This window comes from Lagopus leucura, unplaced genomic scaffold, assembly GCF_019238085.1.
Source record: "Lagopus leucura isolate 7727_CA_CO unplaced genomic scaffold, USGS_WTPT01 Super-Scaffold_100004, whole genome shotgun sequence".
NCBI lineage: Eukaryota > Metazoa > Chordata > Aves > Galliformes > Phasianidae > Lagopus > Lagopus leucura.
The window spans coordinates 29,573,619-29,589,599 of NW_024962264.1; positions in this window are offsets into that span (position 1 = coordinate 29,573,619).

The following is a 15,981-nucleotide window of genomic DNA, read 5'->3' on the forward strand; positions in this document are numbered from 1 at the left end:
CTGGGCTGACAAAAAGGGTGAGTTACCCCTGATGAAGCTGTGATGGAAACTTAATCCCCTGCAACAATAGCCCAGTACTAGGAAGCATCCCCAGGTCCAGGCATAAGGGAAAGAGGGAACTCTTTCCAAGGGCATTAGCTTCTACATCAGTCTTTTCCCTCTCACCCACCTCCTTCCCAGCTTAGCTAATTTTGCATTAGTTTGCATGGGCTGTTTGCAGAGGCATAACAACAGAAGTCTACTTGGAAAGCCTGCAGAAACCTCTTAGCTTGACATCAGAAATGTGCAGAGTCCCAGAAGAACAAAAATGTTTGAACTTGCCTCCCCAAAAGTGCTGTATTCATTGACTTGCAAGCAGGGGGAACAGTAGTAGTAATTTAACCTAGGGAAGAGTGCCAACAACTTATTTAATTGCAAAGTTTGTGCCAACAACACCACAATACAACTATTAATACAAGTCTATTGTACAAGACTAATTCTTCTAACCTTTTGGTGTTGCCTTATAGTCAGGTCAGTGGCTGCATCCCTTCTGTGCTGACACTATTCAGTCAACGTTGGCAACTGCTTTTAGGCTAACATGAAGTGAAGCAGGGCAGGAGGGAGAATGAGGGAGCATTGATAAAATGAAGATCTCTCCCCACGACCCCATCCTCTGTGTCCAAATATTTCCCACTTCTTTCTCTGTTACAACTCTCTCTCTTGAAACTTGAAATGCGTCCTGCCATATATCTGCTCCTGGAAAACAGCCAGACCTTTTGGTCTGAACTCCATCCGCTCATTCCCCAGTTTCTATGAGACTGAGATCTGAGAAATGTGGCTCTCTCAGTCCACTGACAAGTTAGGTCATCGAACAACAAATGAAAATCTGAGGCCTGACATAAGGGAAAAATCCACTTTTCTAAATTTAAATAATGCTTACTTTAAAAACAACAAACAAACAAACAAACACATAGTAAGAATGTTTCCAGCACCAGCACAATTTTTCAAGGACGTGAATATTCTGACAATTATGTGCCATTGTAAACATTTCTAAATTGAACATAAAATGACACAGACGCCAAGCAAAATAATTATTAAAGCTGCAAAGTCATTGATGCTTTTTGCAGACTCGCTAATCCTTGCTTCACTTTCACTCACTGCTGTATTTATATTCTTTTATACTGCATCTAGGCTAGCACAACTATACATTTGGAACCCCCTGCAATAGATATTTTTTTTAATACACTCATAAACAGCACCAAGTGACTCTAGTTTTCAGCTGTCATCTGCTGACATTGTCATGGTAGAAAAGCTGATTATAACCTGAGTAGAAAATCAAGAAAAAAACTTCTCTATGACTACAGTCAACGTTCCTTATCATGAAGTCAGTATTGCTCTACAGGCGTTAGAAAATTTTCTGCAACACGCAGTGGACTGGATGCTCTTCCAGTTCTTCCAAAAAAAAACATTTCTTACCACAACATCACCTTACATCATCTTCATCTACATCATCTTCAGGGATCCTGGAGAATTTTCTGGCCTCTTTCTGCTCCATGAAACTGTTTCCATTTTGCACCGAAATGAATCCGTTAACCATTTCTTAAATATTTCAGTTTTACTTTTATCTAGGAATTAATATTTTGCATTTATCTACGCCTCTAAAAGCAAAACAAGTCATAAAAACTCTTATAAATAATTGCAAATGTGAAGATTTGACATATTTTCAAAAAGTTGCCTTCACCAGAAAGGCAAAAACCCTGTAACTGCTAATAAAATACGACCCCACCAACAATACAAAAAAAGTCTGAAAACTTCAATATCCTAAATTGCACATTTACAATTCATGTCACATTCAGAAAATAAGGCAGTGTTGATAATGGCTACCAAATAGCAGCACCTCTTTTATCTCTGCTGCCTGGTATTTAAAACATTTTAACTGCTGAGATGGACAGGACAAAACTGCTTACTGCATCATTGTAGAATGTGTGACTGAAACCCTGTAGAACATGGAGCTATGACATTTGTCAGCTAAACTCCTCATTCAGCCATACATTGGAAAATCCCCATTCTTGAGTGAGAATAGAGAGTGGCTTTCAGGCTGGCAGATTATCTGGAGGGGTCTGTGGGAACTGCAAAACATTGCACCTGCCTGAAAAATGGCACCAACTCAGCACAAGATGTTTCCAAAGGAGAAAGTTAGTATATGGGAGGAATGCACATAAATCCTGTTATTTCTTAATGGGATTTGGGAGCTTATTTCTCACCCTGTGCTTTGAAATGTATCCCACTGCCTATTCTATTAATGAATTTAAGCACAGTGATTTTCTTATCAGCAGGAATCATTCATCACTGAGGTTTGAGGGCTTTTTTTGATGGGATTTTTTAATGCAAGTGTGAAAAATTAGTATTATGCTTGAATACCAGCTAGGATGTTAACAAGCTGTGTCCTGGATAAGCTGGCCTTGTCTGTTCCTGTTGTCCTTCTCCTGATTTCAATTGACCAAGAACACTAGCACCATTTATTTATTTATTTTAAGTTCATGGCAAAGTAGCAAGACTTGTGGAAACAGATTTAGGCAGCGCCTACATATGGAACACTATTTCCAGCTCAGCCACACGAATGAGCCCTACGCCAGCCTTTCGTTACATGAAACAAATGTACATTGAGAAGGTGTTTTTCTCACTGTAACTCTGGGAGCGTGATACACAGTCACAGACCATCTTGAACAACTTCTGTGTCTCTTTAAGGAGCTGGGGTTCTGGCAAATCCATCTGAACTACACAGTCCAGATCTCCTTAAAAACAAGGATCTGGTTAAATGAATTAAGGGTTTTCAGTGGACCAACAAAGGATACAGGAACCGTTTGGATGAGACAGATATGGTAGCTGGTAGCCTGTGTGTAAAGCAGGCTAATTCCCTGTTCTATTCACATATGAATTTATATATTCATATAAATTCCCTGTTCTACACATAATGGCAGGTGTGGGTCAGACAAGAAAAGAAAGCTTCCCCTAGGCAGCACCAGATATACAGCCCAAAGCCTCTAGAGTGCTGGAAGAACACCAGTCAGTTCTTGTTCATGCTCAAATCCAAAGTCTTCAGTCTCAAGTGAGGAAGAGAGATTTACCTCCTGGGTTGATGTATACCAACACTTCTTAGGGTTTTCTGACACTGGTCTTGGATATTTTTCACTGACATCAGCTGGAAATCCCCTCAAGGCTTTGCATCCACGCAATTAAGTGGCAAAGATTTTGTGGTTCAGTGATGTATTTTCAAAGGCCTCAGTACATTTTTTCTGTGACCCCCAATGCTTGCTTGCAAGCAAGTTACAATTCATCTCATTTTCTCTTTCAAAGATCTTTCCCTAAGTCTGAGCACTTTCTGCACAGTAGATCCATGCTGGATTTATGCTTCACAGTTTTGAGCTCTACCGAAAGATCCTGAAAAGCAAACACTGATGAAATTTGAGATGAGATTAGCTCAGCTATTATTGGTGATGGTTTTTCCTCCTATGTCTTGAGCTTCCAAGAAGTAAGAGAAAGGCTGAGTTTAGTGGAGTCTTCCACAAGCAAGCAGTTCTTCTGCACAATCTGCAGAAGTGATTTAAAGAGCACATTCTCTGCTTCTCATTCTAGGATCAGTGTAAACCTTTACTATGATTACACCTGCTACAGCCAAGTGAACACATGGCATTTTTTCTAATTAATCTCTTTCACATAATCTAAAGCCACTGCAGGATTTATGAAGGCTCTGTTTACTGACCCAAAGGATTACATGCTGTTTTTAATCACACATGATTCCTCTCTGACCAGGAACCTGAGAATAAAATATTTTGTCTATTAAATCTTTCTGTTACTTTGAAGGATGCCATTGTGCCAGGGGAAGTTCTGGTTGGATATCAGGAACAAATTCTTCTCAGAGAGTGGCAGTGAACTGGAACAGGATGCCCAGGGAGGTGGTGGAATCACCATCACGGAATCATAGAATTGCTGAGGTTAGAAGGAACCTTGAGAAATCATCAAATCCAACCCTTCAGCTAAAGCAGATACCCTACAGTAAGTCACACAGATAGGCATCCAGGCAGGTCTTGAATATCTCTATAGAAGGAGACTTCACAACCTCTATGGGCAGCTGTTCCAGTGCTCCATCACCCGTACCATAAAGAAGTTAATCCACATGTTTATATAGAATAACTCCTTCTCCTATTGCTACACACCATTGAGAGACCAGGTATGTGGTCTCTCAAAGGCCTGTCCAGGATCATAATACCCAAAACCTCGATCCTGACACGCTATGCCCTCAGCTGGTAATTTACCTGACCTATTCTCCTTCTTTCTGGGTCCCAACCAACCACATGGCACTGAGGGACATAGTCAGTGGGCATGGTGGCGATGGGACAACAGCAGGACAAGATGATCTCAGTGGTCTTTTCCAATCTTAATGATTCTGTGATTCTATGATTACACTACACATGGTTTTCTGCAATTCATATTGTTGCAGGGCAATGATGCAAACCTGATCTTTCAGACAATGTATCTCCATGGATTCAGACTGAAATTTTGCTGTTTGGGTTGATCCCTGGTAAGGAAGTAACTATAAAGCATGACAGGCCAGGTCATGACAGACATCCATCAGTCTTCTTCTTCTTAGCACAGAGGTATGACTCTTTTCAAGGGCAATTTTCTTCCACATGCATGTTCACAAAAGGCATGTCACTGACTTGTCTGTGAATCTCAGAATTCACCTTTGCTGATCTTTGTTAATAAGGACAAAGCAAGGTATTCCCAAAAGATGGAGTCATCATGGTGAATAAAAGACCAGCTGACACTACTCCTGTCTTCAATCTGAAAAGCTCCTACTGCCTTTACTGGGGCAGCACCAGCACTAAGCAAGGTACCACTTACATTAGTCAGCCAGTTTGTCTGTAGTTGCTAATTCAGTGCTGTGGAAGTGAACAGAAGTCTTTTTGTGCTAAAGAACGATTGGCAGCCTAATGGAGGGAGCTAACAATAGAAGCCTTTTCATCAAGCAATTCCCTAGCTTTAAGAAGAGGTAGGCAATCCTGTCCCATGTGCTGGCATCAACAGCCTTTTGTGAGGCCCTAGTCTCAGCTCTGAAAAACAAGAAAGAGTAGTGAAGAACTGCCCTTCTACTTTCTCGAACAATTACAGCATCAGTCCCCTTCTGCTCTGAAAGTGGATGTCCACTGCCACATCTCTGTGTCAGCTGGGACCAGGCACCTGCCTCATCTATTACCAGTCTAACAACAAATGTCAGACATGCTGGTGGATGATGTTGCACAGTGAACCCCTCTGCTCATCAGCAGGCAAGAACACCTTTCTCCAATGCAAAATATAAAGGCTGATCTGGGGGAGGGTGAGGAGAGGGGAAATCAGAAAGAAATTGCTTGTGTTGTCCAAACTGATTTAGTCCTTAAGCTTTTTACTACAACTCTGTTAGGACATCAGTCAGTGCAGGCCCAGGTGCTTTTTGCTCAGAGGGTCACCCTTCTGCCCACCTCTGGACTGAGACCAAGCATGAGCACTATTTAATGATTTAGCCCTAGATAAATGACAGCCCACTTATTGCTTTCCCTTGGGAAAATGAGAAGGAACAACAAGCACATCACTCTGCCATGCTTTATCAACTGATGCAGTTGAATACCAAAAGATCAGCACACAGGTGATTCTTACATACCAATCTTGTTCTGTTCTTATACGCAAAAAACTTGACTAAGGACTTGACATATTATACATGACATCCATACCTGTGGCTCTAAATGCATGAACAGAGCTGAAAGCATGAGTGTAACAAGGTGTTCATGGCTTTGAAAGGAATCCATTCATCAACACACTTATAGTATATAGAAAGACAAAAAGCAATAAAGAGCATTTTTCAACATTAACAACACAGAGGGCCTAAGCTATTCTAGGGGATTAATAAGAAAAATGAAGTCTGTCTATCCAAACAAGAATGAGCATGGAAACTTTCAAACAAACAAACAAGCAAATAAAACCACAGAGGAACTCACAGCACCTCTGGCTCCAACTCACATCCTTGTGCCTATCTCAAATAAGTCCCATTAATGTGAGCATCAACTATCCATCTCCTTGGTGCTTGCAGCCCTACATAAAGGCTAACAACTTCTCAACTGGCAATTGTTACACAGAGGGATGAGGAACGCGTGAAAAGGAACTGCCTGTCAGTTTGTGAGACTATTTCATTTTGCCTGTAGGGGCTCTGGGCATTTGCATGGGGCTCACAGGATTACCGTAATGGGAAAGTGCTACAGAGTTTGGAGTCAGACCAGAAGCAGAGACAGTGATAAGTGTCCATCCCTGGGCCAGATAAAATCCAGAATGGTCTTTTGGATTTTGTCTTGTCAAGATTGGTGGGATGATTCTCGTTAGTTGTCGCTAAATGCTCTACGAGTTCACTGAAGAAAGCAATGCGAACAAGGCATCACAATCAAAACTACTACAGGATATGCACTCAGGTGGCAGCATGGTGGAGGACAGCCTGATCCAGCTGCAACAAGCACTGATTGCTGGAGAGCAGTAATTGGCAGAAGACCAGATCGCACCATAAGTTGTGCCAGGCTTTCAACAAGGTCTGATAACAAGGAATTAAGGACTCTTTCTCAAGCCCTGTTCCAAGCTATTCCTATCGTTATTAAACTTTTATTTCTTCCTATATCCCTACTGAGAGATAAACCTGAGTTTGTGTCATACTTCCAGCCTGAGTCCCTGTAAATGACCTATCCTTTTGAGTTCAGGGAACTGATGAACTCCAGTACAGTGAAAAGCATTCCCAGATAGCTGCTATTTGTGAGAGAATGCCTTAGGTGCTTCATAGGAAGAGAAACACCTCTTTTGTTCAATCATCAATATGGAGCTCAAAGTGAAAGTGCATTTCGGAGTCCTCTAACAACCAAAGCTATTCCAAAGGCTTGTGCATAATAGTAAGAAAGTGACTGCAGAAATAGATTGTTTGGCTCCACAATGGTTAATACTGAATAATGTTTCTTACCTGAAAAACCCTCAGAGCAAACAGGGAATAAACATTTTGTTTCCAGTTCGCCTTTGCTGCCTGGAACAATCAGTGCTTTCGTATTTGTAACATTGCTTTCACAGCTGAAAATGAACCAAAACAGTAATATACAAATGGAAATCTGGGTATGCATATGGTTTAAATCCCACAAAGCTTATTTCTGAGGATCCATCCTCAGAAACGTGTGCTTAGATGGCACATCAGGAACACTACACATAATCCTAAATTCCTGTGGTCTAACCAGCAGCTCCAGAAGACAAAAGAAACTTCCTTAGGCTCCCAAGAAACTAAGTGCTGTTCTAGGCCAGTCAACACCCTGAATTTCCATTTTGCTGACATAGTGTTAGCATTTCCAAATTTCTTTTTCTGAAGATGAGTATGCTCTTTTAAATGTCCTATACAGCCAGAATCATAAAATAATACCTTTAAGCAGCTTTCATGTGAAGAACTGTATATGGTTAGTTGAGAAACAAGATAGAAAAAAGTAGACTAGTGGGAATGTCAAGGTGTTTTCCTAAATGGAGAGAAGAAATGTGGGTCAGATGTAAAAAGAAAAAAATTGTTTATGGTCCATCCTCCACCTAAAACAAAACAGACTGTGAAAAGACCTGTGCTGAAGACTCTGAATTGGCCATCGTCAAACTGCTTCAATATAGTCTTATGCTTCCATAGGCAAAAAAGAATTAGTATATAAAGGTCATCTGTTTTAACTACCTAAATTTATGTTAGCTGCACAACCATCAACTGACAAGTTGATTTAGACTTGGTTCCATGATGCACTGAGCACCGTGCCTGATTCAGCAAAGCATTTCCTAGCGTGTTTGACTGTGTGCTGTCTGTGCACTCAACCACATACAGTCAGGCTGTCTTCTTGCACAGGAGCACTGCAGTTCATCTATACAGCAAGACGTCTTTTGCTGAGAAGTTGTAACAACCTTGCAATTGGTGCAAGGAACTGCCAAAACGATGGTAGACAGATCTCAAAAACACCACCTTCAACCAGCTCAAAATATAGGTCACAGTTTTGCTATATTTGTGGGTCCCAAAGAACACCAGTTCCTGATGACTACAAATAATTATCATGTTTGAACAGACTTGCTGTCTTGTCCTGTAGTCTGTAATGCTGATGTTGCACTGATTTAAATCGAGCTACAAGCTTTCATAGGTACCAATTTCAGTATTTACTGAAATCTACTTTTTTATTTACACTGAAGCCATTTAACACGACTCTGTCAATGCAAACAGACCTTGAAATGGATGTAAATATGATTTATTTGCCAGAACAGACTGGGAAGTTGAAAGAAAAAAATCCCTACCTTAATTTTGAATGATCAGGAATGAAAATCTGATATCCGTACTTATTATATTTACAGATAACATTGCTTAGAAACGTTGTACCTGCACGAGCAGTGCTAGTGCTCTTGTGTAAGCACAGGAGGGTTTGGCCTGTAACATGGTTCAACTGATTATTTCCCACAGTTCCTCGCTACTCCACAGTACAATTAGGATAATACTGAATCAGCTACATTACTAATACAATTAATTGTAAAGAGTGCACCGTGAATTCCCACAGAAGAATTCTAACACAAGAAGAAATGAGTTTCTCAGATGAAACTGGAAACCTGAAAGCAGCTGTAGGTGCTGCACAGATTCCAGAAAGCACAGCTTTGTCATGCAAACTGTTCTCCAGCTCAGTGTCACTAACACACTAACACAAGCAGAGCAAAATGCTCACACTGACAGCACAAACTTAGCAGAAACTCCAAGTTTTTTTTTTAAAAAATGCACGTTTTTGCAGTGCTATTTCACAGTATGCAAGCATAAGTCATACAGCTCCCAGTGGCACTATATACGCTCCAGGCATGTTTGACATTAAGGGGCCTCGTTGTTGTGGAAACCAAATCCCATAGATTCATTAATGCTCAGCATCCAGAGCCATCCCTCTTCCTCTCTGCCTCTCTGCCCCCAATTAAAAAAAAAAAAAAAAAAAAAAAAAAAGCAACCAAAAAAAACCCCCAAAACAAAAACAAACAAAAAACAACCAGCACAGGGGGTAGAGCTTTTTATGTCACAGAAGAATGTCAAAGCAAAAAGAAACTCTCAGTTTACTCACAAATGTCGATCACAACCAATATGTAAAGAATAAATGTGAAGTGTTAGTCCCTCAATGTTTATAAAATGAAAAATATAAGACCATTTCAATGAGACTAATTTTGCATTCTGTAGCAGTGCCAAACTACACCCAATAAAGTAATGCAAGAAAGAGAGTTCAGTGAAATCTCTAAAATCTCTTTATAATTAAATAACGTTTATCCAAGTCTTCCTTTTCACTTTCAACGTGCAGATGTACAAACTGCTAGCGTTTTCTTTCAGGTGAACTATTCAAGTGACTGGCATTTTCATGTCAATGAAAATTGTGCAATTCATCTGCACAGTGAATTGCAGAATTTGAACAAAACTGATTTAGCATTGATTTAGTTTTCTTTCAGTTGACATCAGTTCTGATCATTTGCATCCCTTGCATGCATCCCAGTTTACATGAAGAAATGAGATTAAGTGACAATACACACGCACGTAGTGGCTCACTACATAAATGCCACTATAAAAAAGCAGATTGTGCCGGACAGGGAGGTGACATAAAGGAGAAAAATGACTACAGCCATTACAGGTAACATTTTGGAATTACCTAAATCACATTTCCAAAACAGTTTTAGGGCCACAGGTAAAAAAGTATTTCAAATATTCACAGATTCAATTGATGCTTTTGAAAATCCACTGTCGTAAGGATCTGCTTCTGCAGGCATCCAGGTTCTTTTAAAAGCCTGGTTATGGTGACTTTGAGGAACTCTATCTCTCATTTGTTTCTCAAAATATTTTTGTCAGCTAGAACACAAATCTAGAAGGTGTACAATACAGAGAAGACCTTTAACAAGCAGAGAGTACATAGTGTGAGTGAACTGCTAACATAACATATACGTAAACCAAATAGGTATAAGCATTTATTATTCTTTTCTTTTCCCCACATCACAAGAGATTGTTATGGATTACTGAACATGCCCAGATATGCTGTTTTCATGATACAAGACAACTGAGTCATCTCACAAAAAAAGAGAGCTCTTTCTTCAATTCATAAAGAGACTTCAATGAAATAGAGATAATTTCTAAAAGTAAAAATATTTCCTGTGGGACAAAAAACGTATTTTGATAGTTAAACAGTGGTGAGAGCTCTCACATGTTGCTCAGCTACTGAGCAAACCTGGTGACTTCAATAAGTTCTCTACAGTTTTCAAAATCAAGCCAAAAATACAGTGCCAAATGTAGCATTACAGTGTTAGTTTACAACTCTTGCCCTTTAAATCTGGCACAACTCCGAATTTGTTTGCACTGCATTTAAAATAGAAAAAATACCTTTGAGATGATTAATGGCTCCCCGTTCTCCAGTCCGCCCTTCAGTGTGAATCCCCATGGAGCGCCTCCTTGCAGCAGCGCCTCCAGGTAGACGTATCTTCCTCTATGGGTTATGCTGCTCTCTGAAGATGATAGGCTGGTGTTAATATTGTCCAACATCCTCAGCTATTCTATCACATACTCAGACAAAAAACCGACTCTGGCAATCACAGAATAATAAAGCAGCAAATTAAACTCCCCGGAAGGCCACGAGCCATCCCCAAACACGTGAAACAAGAAACGTCTGTGATGGAAAATCTTTCTTCAGAGCTGGAGTCCAAGGTGATGGGTTAAAAAAATGTTTCCCACCAGCACTTCTGAATGCTGTTTCTCCTTTAGAACTGCCACTTTCTACTGCTGTTGCAGCACTGTGCTTTGCCCATTTCCAGGTATTCTGAACATGACGGCTTTGTAAAGATTTCTCTTCCTGTCCTCGGTCTATCAATTTAAGTTTTTCAGTATGTGGGCAACAAAAGAAAAATCAAGCTTACGCATTTAAAAGCCATTGGCCAGCAAATTGCCAAAATCCAAACGAATGCTTCATTTGTGATTGATTATCAGTCTTTTCTTCCTTTCTGCATGCCATTTACCATTACAATGGCCTTTTTGCCTCAGCCCACTGCACTAAAAGAATGAAAGCGTCTTCTTCCTCTCACGCTCTGTTACATTGTCCGCTTACTACACAATTCTTTGACTTGTCAAAAAAAAAAAAAAAATGCTTGGGAAACATAAGAGAAAAAGTCCATTCCAAAAACTATTTTGAGGGATTTCAAATGTGAAATAACCCCACATTTATTGGAATAAGACGATGCAAAAAAGTCTATCAGCAAAACAGGAGAAGTAGGTGAAATTAATCCTTTGGGAAATATGTTAAGACGATAGCTGAGCTCTTTTCATTCTCTGTGCTCTCTCCGATGATCTGCCAAAGCTACTGCAGCAACTGCTGCTATGAGAGAGGGCGAGGAAGTGAGCGAGAGAGAGAGATGGATTAAGGCAAGAAAAGCAGTGCTGCCCAATCGTGCACATCAAGCACACAACACTAAAATGCAGTGTGCAAAAGCTGAGGCTCACCCTTTTATTATGCCTCCAAAACCCACATCCTTCTGTTGTATTTGTGAAGGAATTGTAACAATGCAAACTGCCAGCTGCTGAAAACACAACAGACCTGCTCCAAATCAGCACAGCAGAGCAGTACTAAAAATTTCTCTCTCAGTGTTCTTCTTCCACATGGTACCCACTGACTTCACTAAACATGTCGTTTCCTCCAAACACTGCACTGTCACTGAGTGAACACAAGAAATCTGTGCTTTCCCCATATGTTGAAAAAAGAATCAGCAGTGAAAACTTTGGATGTTTTTATGAATGCAGGCAGTCACCGCTGACTATGCAGAGTTTAAGATTTTGAGCGCATCTAATATTTTATCTACGCATGTAGGCTCTCTGGCATTTATCTCATTGCTTTAGCAGACGTTGACTTTACTCCTAAAATATATCACTAGAGGTGTTCACAAAAACTTCCATTTTATATCTGTACTTGAACAGGATGATGAAGAGGGCAGCCCACAGACCACCCCCTTTCCTGCTTGTGTAGCTGAATAAACAGATACCAGCCTGTGCCTGTCAGGTGCCTGCACTTTTGATCTCACAGCACCTGGGATGTGCATCATTTCTCCTCCCAGCTTTGAAAGCAGTGAAGAGTTTGTGTTAATAAACCTATAATGAACTCTATTGCGCTCAGACCCTGGAAAGCTTAGAGCTGCAAATCTCAAGCAAGAAATCTATTTACCTTTGTTCATGCCCTTCATGCTGCTGCATTCCCATTCCTTTTAAGATGTCACAGTTGCCCTACAGCCTTTTATTTGCCCTATTTATCCCAGCTCTCATCCCTGATAATCAAGAGGAGGAATATAGAAAAGACACCCTTCTCTTTCTTTTTTTAGCCCCTGCTTATACTGAGCCCTATACTCTCCAATTCCCTCCCAGGGCCTGATTTTTCATTTGCTTCACATCATGGTCAGTCTTACAGCTTCTTTTTATCCAGAAATCATCCCTCAGTTCGCTTCAAATCAGATTTCAAGTACTCCTAGTGTTTCACTGTAAAAACCCTCATTCCAAGTCACCACAAAGAGCAATTCATTTTGGTTCCTCTGCAGGCCTTGCTAAGGCTCCAGGAGCCATCTCTTGGGGCCATACATCCTCCTATCCATAACCATCAGAACTATTTAAGACTGCAAGAACACGCCAGCGTATTAACAAGACAAAGAACTCTGAATTATATTCACTTCCAAGAAAAAATATTGGTCATTGTATCTAATGCCTGCTGGCACCTCATATTCAGTAAGAGCTGTTTTTCTCATGGTGCTGGCAATGGCTGATGAGTAACTTACAATCACCTTTTCTGAGGTACTTTTTCTTCTACTCCACAACTACAGTTCCTTTTGGGTGCTGAATACAACACACTAAATATAAAATCATTTTTGTCAATAACACCATCAAGTTCATCACTATTTCAAGTGCAGAGTTTTCTCCCCCTTGTGACAGATATGCTCGACTCCTGCACTTGACATATGCCTTGCTCAGTCTTATGAGCCACAGTAGGCCTTGATGTGACTGTTCCTTGAAATACACAGTGCTTGAATAGTAGAATGGCTGGTGGATGCTCATGACTATGACCATAATCAAAGAGGATTGAGCCCTAACGCAGATGACCCACTGAAATCTCCCATGAAAACAAAGAATAATTGAGGAGTCAAAACCAACATGATAAGATTTTAAGTTTGACTATGAGACACTTTTTGCTATAAAGACATCAGTTGGAGAAAGCCCAATTTGAGCTATCTGTGCTGAAGCAGCAGGCTGTGCAGCAGTGATTTCCTTCTGAACTGGGATGCCTCTCAAGATTCCCCCATTGAGGTTGAGAGATCCTTACTAACTATGCTTGTTGATGAGTGAAACTTTAACCTTTAATGTATTTGATTTCTGTTAAGATTTAGCAACTTAAATGTGCAGTAGCCTTACAACTGTGATTCTTGTCACCATAACAGATTAGTGATATTAGTCATACTATTATTATACAACATATCAACATATTAGTGATATTAGATATAGTGATATTAGTAATAAACCAAATGGCTGCTGTATGACAAGAACTGTGTGTTTAGTATCTCCTGCAACACCCCATTGCCTTTGCATTTGTTAATGCTTTCAGTCATCTCTATCATACCAGTTCAGCTCTAAAAAATATTAACATACAGGTACTTGCATACATCAGAAACCCACGACAAGCTAAAGAAAATGGTCTGATCAACAGCCCCCAAAGCATTGGCAGATACTGTTCTGCTTCCTCAGCAGTATCTCATTCACGTGGGAGTTAAAAATCTGTCAGTTACTCATAGATCTCAATTTCCATCTTGTCGAGAAAACTGCCATTTTCAAATCTAACCTCCCCATTGATGCCCACAGAAACCCACAGATTTTTTTAACTCCAGAGATTATAGCAAATCTAGGCCCACCCCTCTAAATTGTAACCTTCTGCCAGATTCAGCACAAACAAACCCAGTGCACAATAACTTAAAAACACACAGCCACTATTGATAAAGAAAGCAGAATTAACAAAATACAGACGAGCACTTCTGGGCACGAGGCTAGAGCTAATTCTTCTCATTAATAGATTTCAGTGTTGAACACAAACCAATATTCATTGGTCACCTACATATAACTATTTTGAAATCTTAAACATAAACCCTTATTCCCCCCCACCTTGCTTCTGGCTAGAACCTCACATAACACAAGTACAGATGCACTTTTTTGCCAAAAGAAAGGAATTCTCTGATGAGCTCCTCTCAGAACAGAGCTGAGAGCTCTGTTGTTGGGACCCAGAAGAGACCTGGGTTCAATAAAGTACTGCTCCCCCCTCCCCCTCCCACACACAAAGCTTGAATAAACTCCTGCTAAAGCAGGAGAAATCGTCATCATTTTCACTTTTTAGAGTTCAAGAACATACCCTATATTTATCACCAACAAAAGCATTGTCTCCTCTCTGATGGCTGCCCTGACTTCTACTGAACTCCTTCTTTTATTCCAAGTTTGTTTTGCAAATGAAGAAGTCCGCTGGAGCAATACTGCCCCCATCTGCTGTGCTCTGGGTAACACAGGTTTTTAACAGAGTCGTGAGTTTAAATGGTTTCTATTGACTTAAGTGCAAACATTTCACAGATTAATTAACAAGCATTTGCTTTTCAGAAAGGAGGCAAAAATTCTGATAAGTATTCAGAAAGAAGTCTCTCTGAGCTGGCGAGTCATCAGGTTAATTCCAGAAATCAAAGAGAAAAAGTTCAGCTTCTACATTTTGTACATATGCTACTGCATTTTTAGCTGCTAAATTAAACACGACATCTTGTTCAAATAAATATTCCTCCTATTTAGCTCAGAGGAAGGAGGAAGAAAATTCATGACTTACCTCTCAAGTCTTATTTTCTGTGATTATGTGATTTATATTAAAAAAAAAAAATGCAGCCCTCATCTGTACCAAAGAGACTTCTGAGGAGGAATAACACACCAAAACAGCTCAGAATTGGACATCTGAAGGGCAGAAGTGTAAATGATTTGTCAGAAAATCATCCATACAAGCATGCTGACAATGAGTTCAGGATGAGCTGCTTCTTTCTTGCCATGTTCTTGTTTTGCTCCAGCATAACTCTCTTGGCCTTGGAGGAGTGATTCTGTAAAGGATAAAGGGCCCACTCTTTTATTTCTTCAAGCACAAACCATATTTATTTTTATTATTAATTCCACCCTTTTAATGCAAAGAAGTGAACAAATAGCTAGGTTTTATAAAGGTATGCAGCCAAATATATCATCAGAAACAGGATATCTGTGAAAGCATTACGGAAAAGAGAAAAGCTATGCATGTGCATATATATATATGTGCATATATATATGCACATGCATGTATATGCCAATCGGCCCTTGAGGACAACTGGCAAAAGTCTTTTTAGCAAATTCAGGAGCACAAACTCTAACAGCAGTACATCTAGGTTCTGGACCACTAATGGAGTAATTCTGACAGCAAAGAATCAAGATTACCAATGTAAATGGAACAAAATGTGTGCCAAATTGCCAAAGCCAATTTCTGACTCCTGGATGAAATGCATGCCAACCCCTCACTCCACAGTTACAAATTGTTATGAAAAATACTTCGGGTTTCTATATTTCAAACGCATGACCTCAGTACCCAGTCCTTTGGTTCATAGGTTCCAACCACCATAGAAAGAGAAAGGCTGCATTTTGCACACTCTCTTATAGAAGAGGGGCCATTTATTGAAGCCTGTGTGTTCACCCCTGAAGCCAAGTCCAGGGCAGAGCACTCAGCCAACCCACGTCCTTTACTGAGGTGATCCACTGGTGACTTTGTGCCTGCTCTCCCACCCGGAGCTGAAAATACCAGTCAGATATATCACGTATGTTACCTTCAAGAACAGAGAACCATTTTTAGCTCTGAAGAG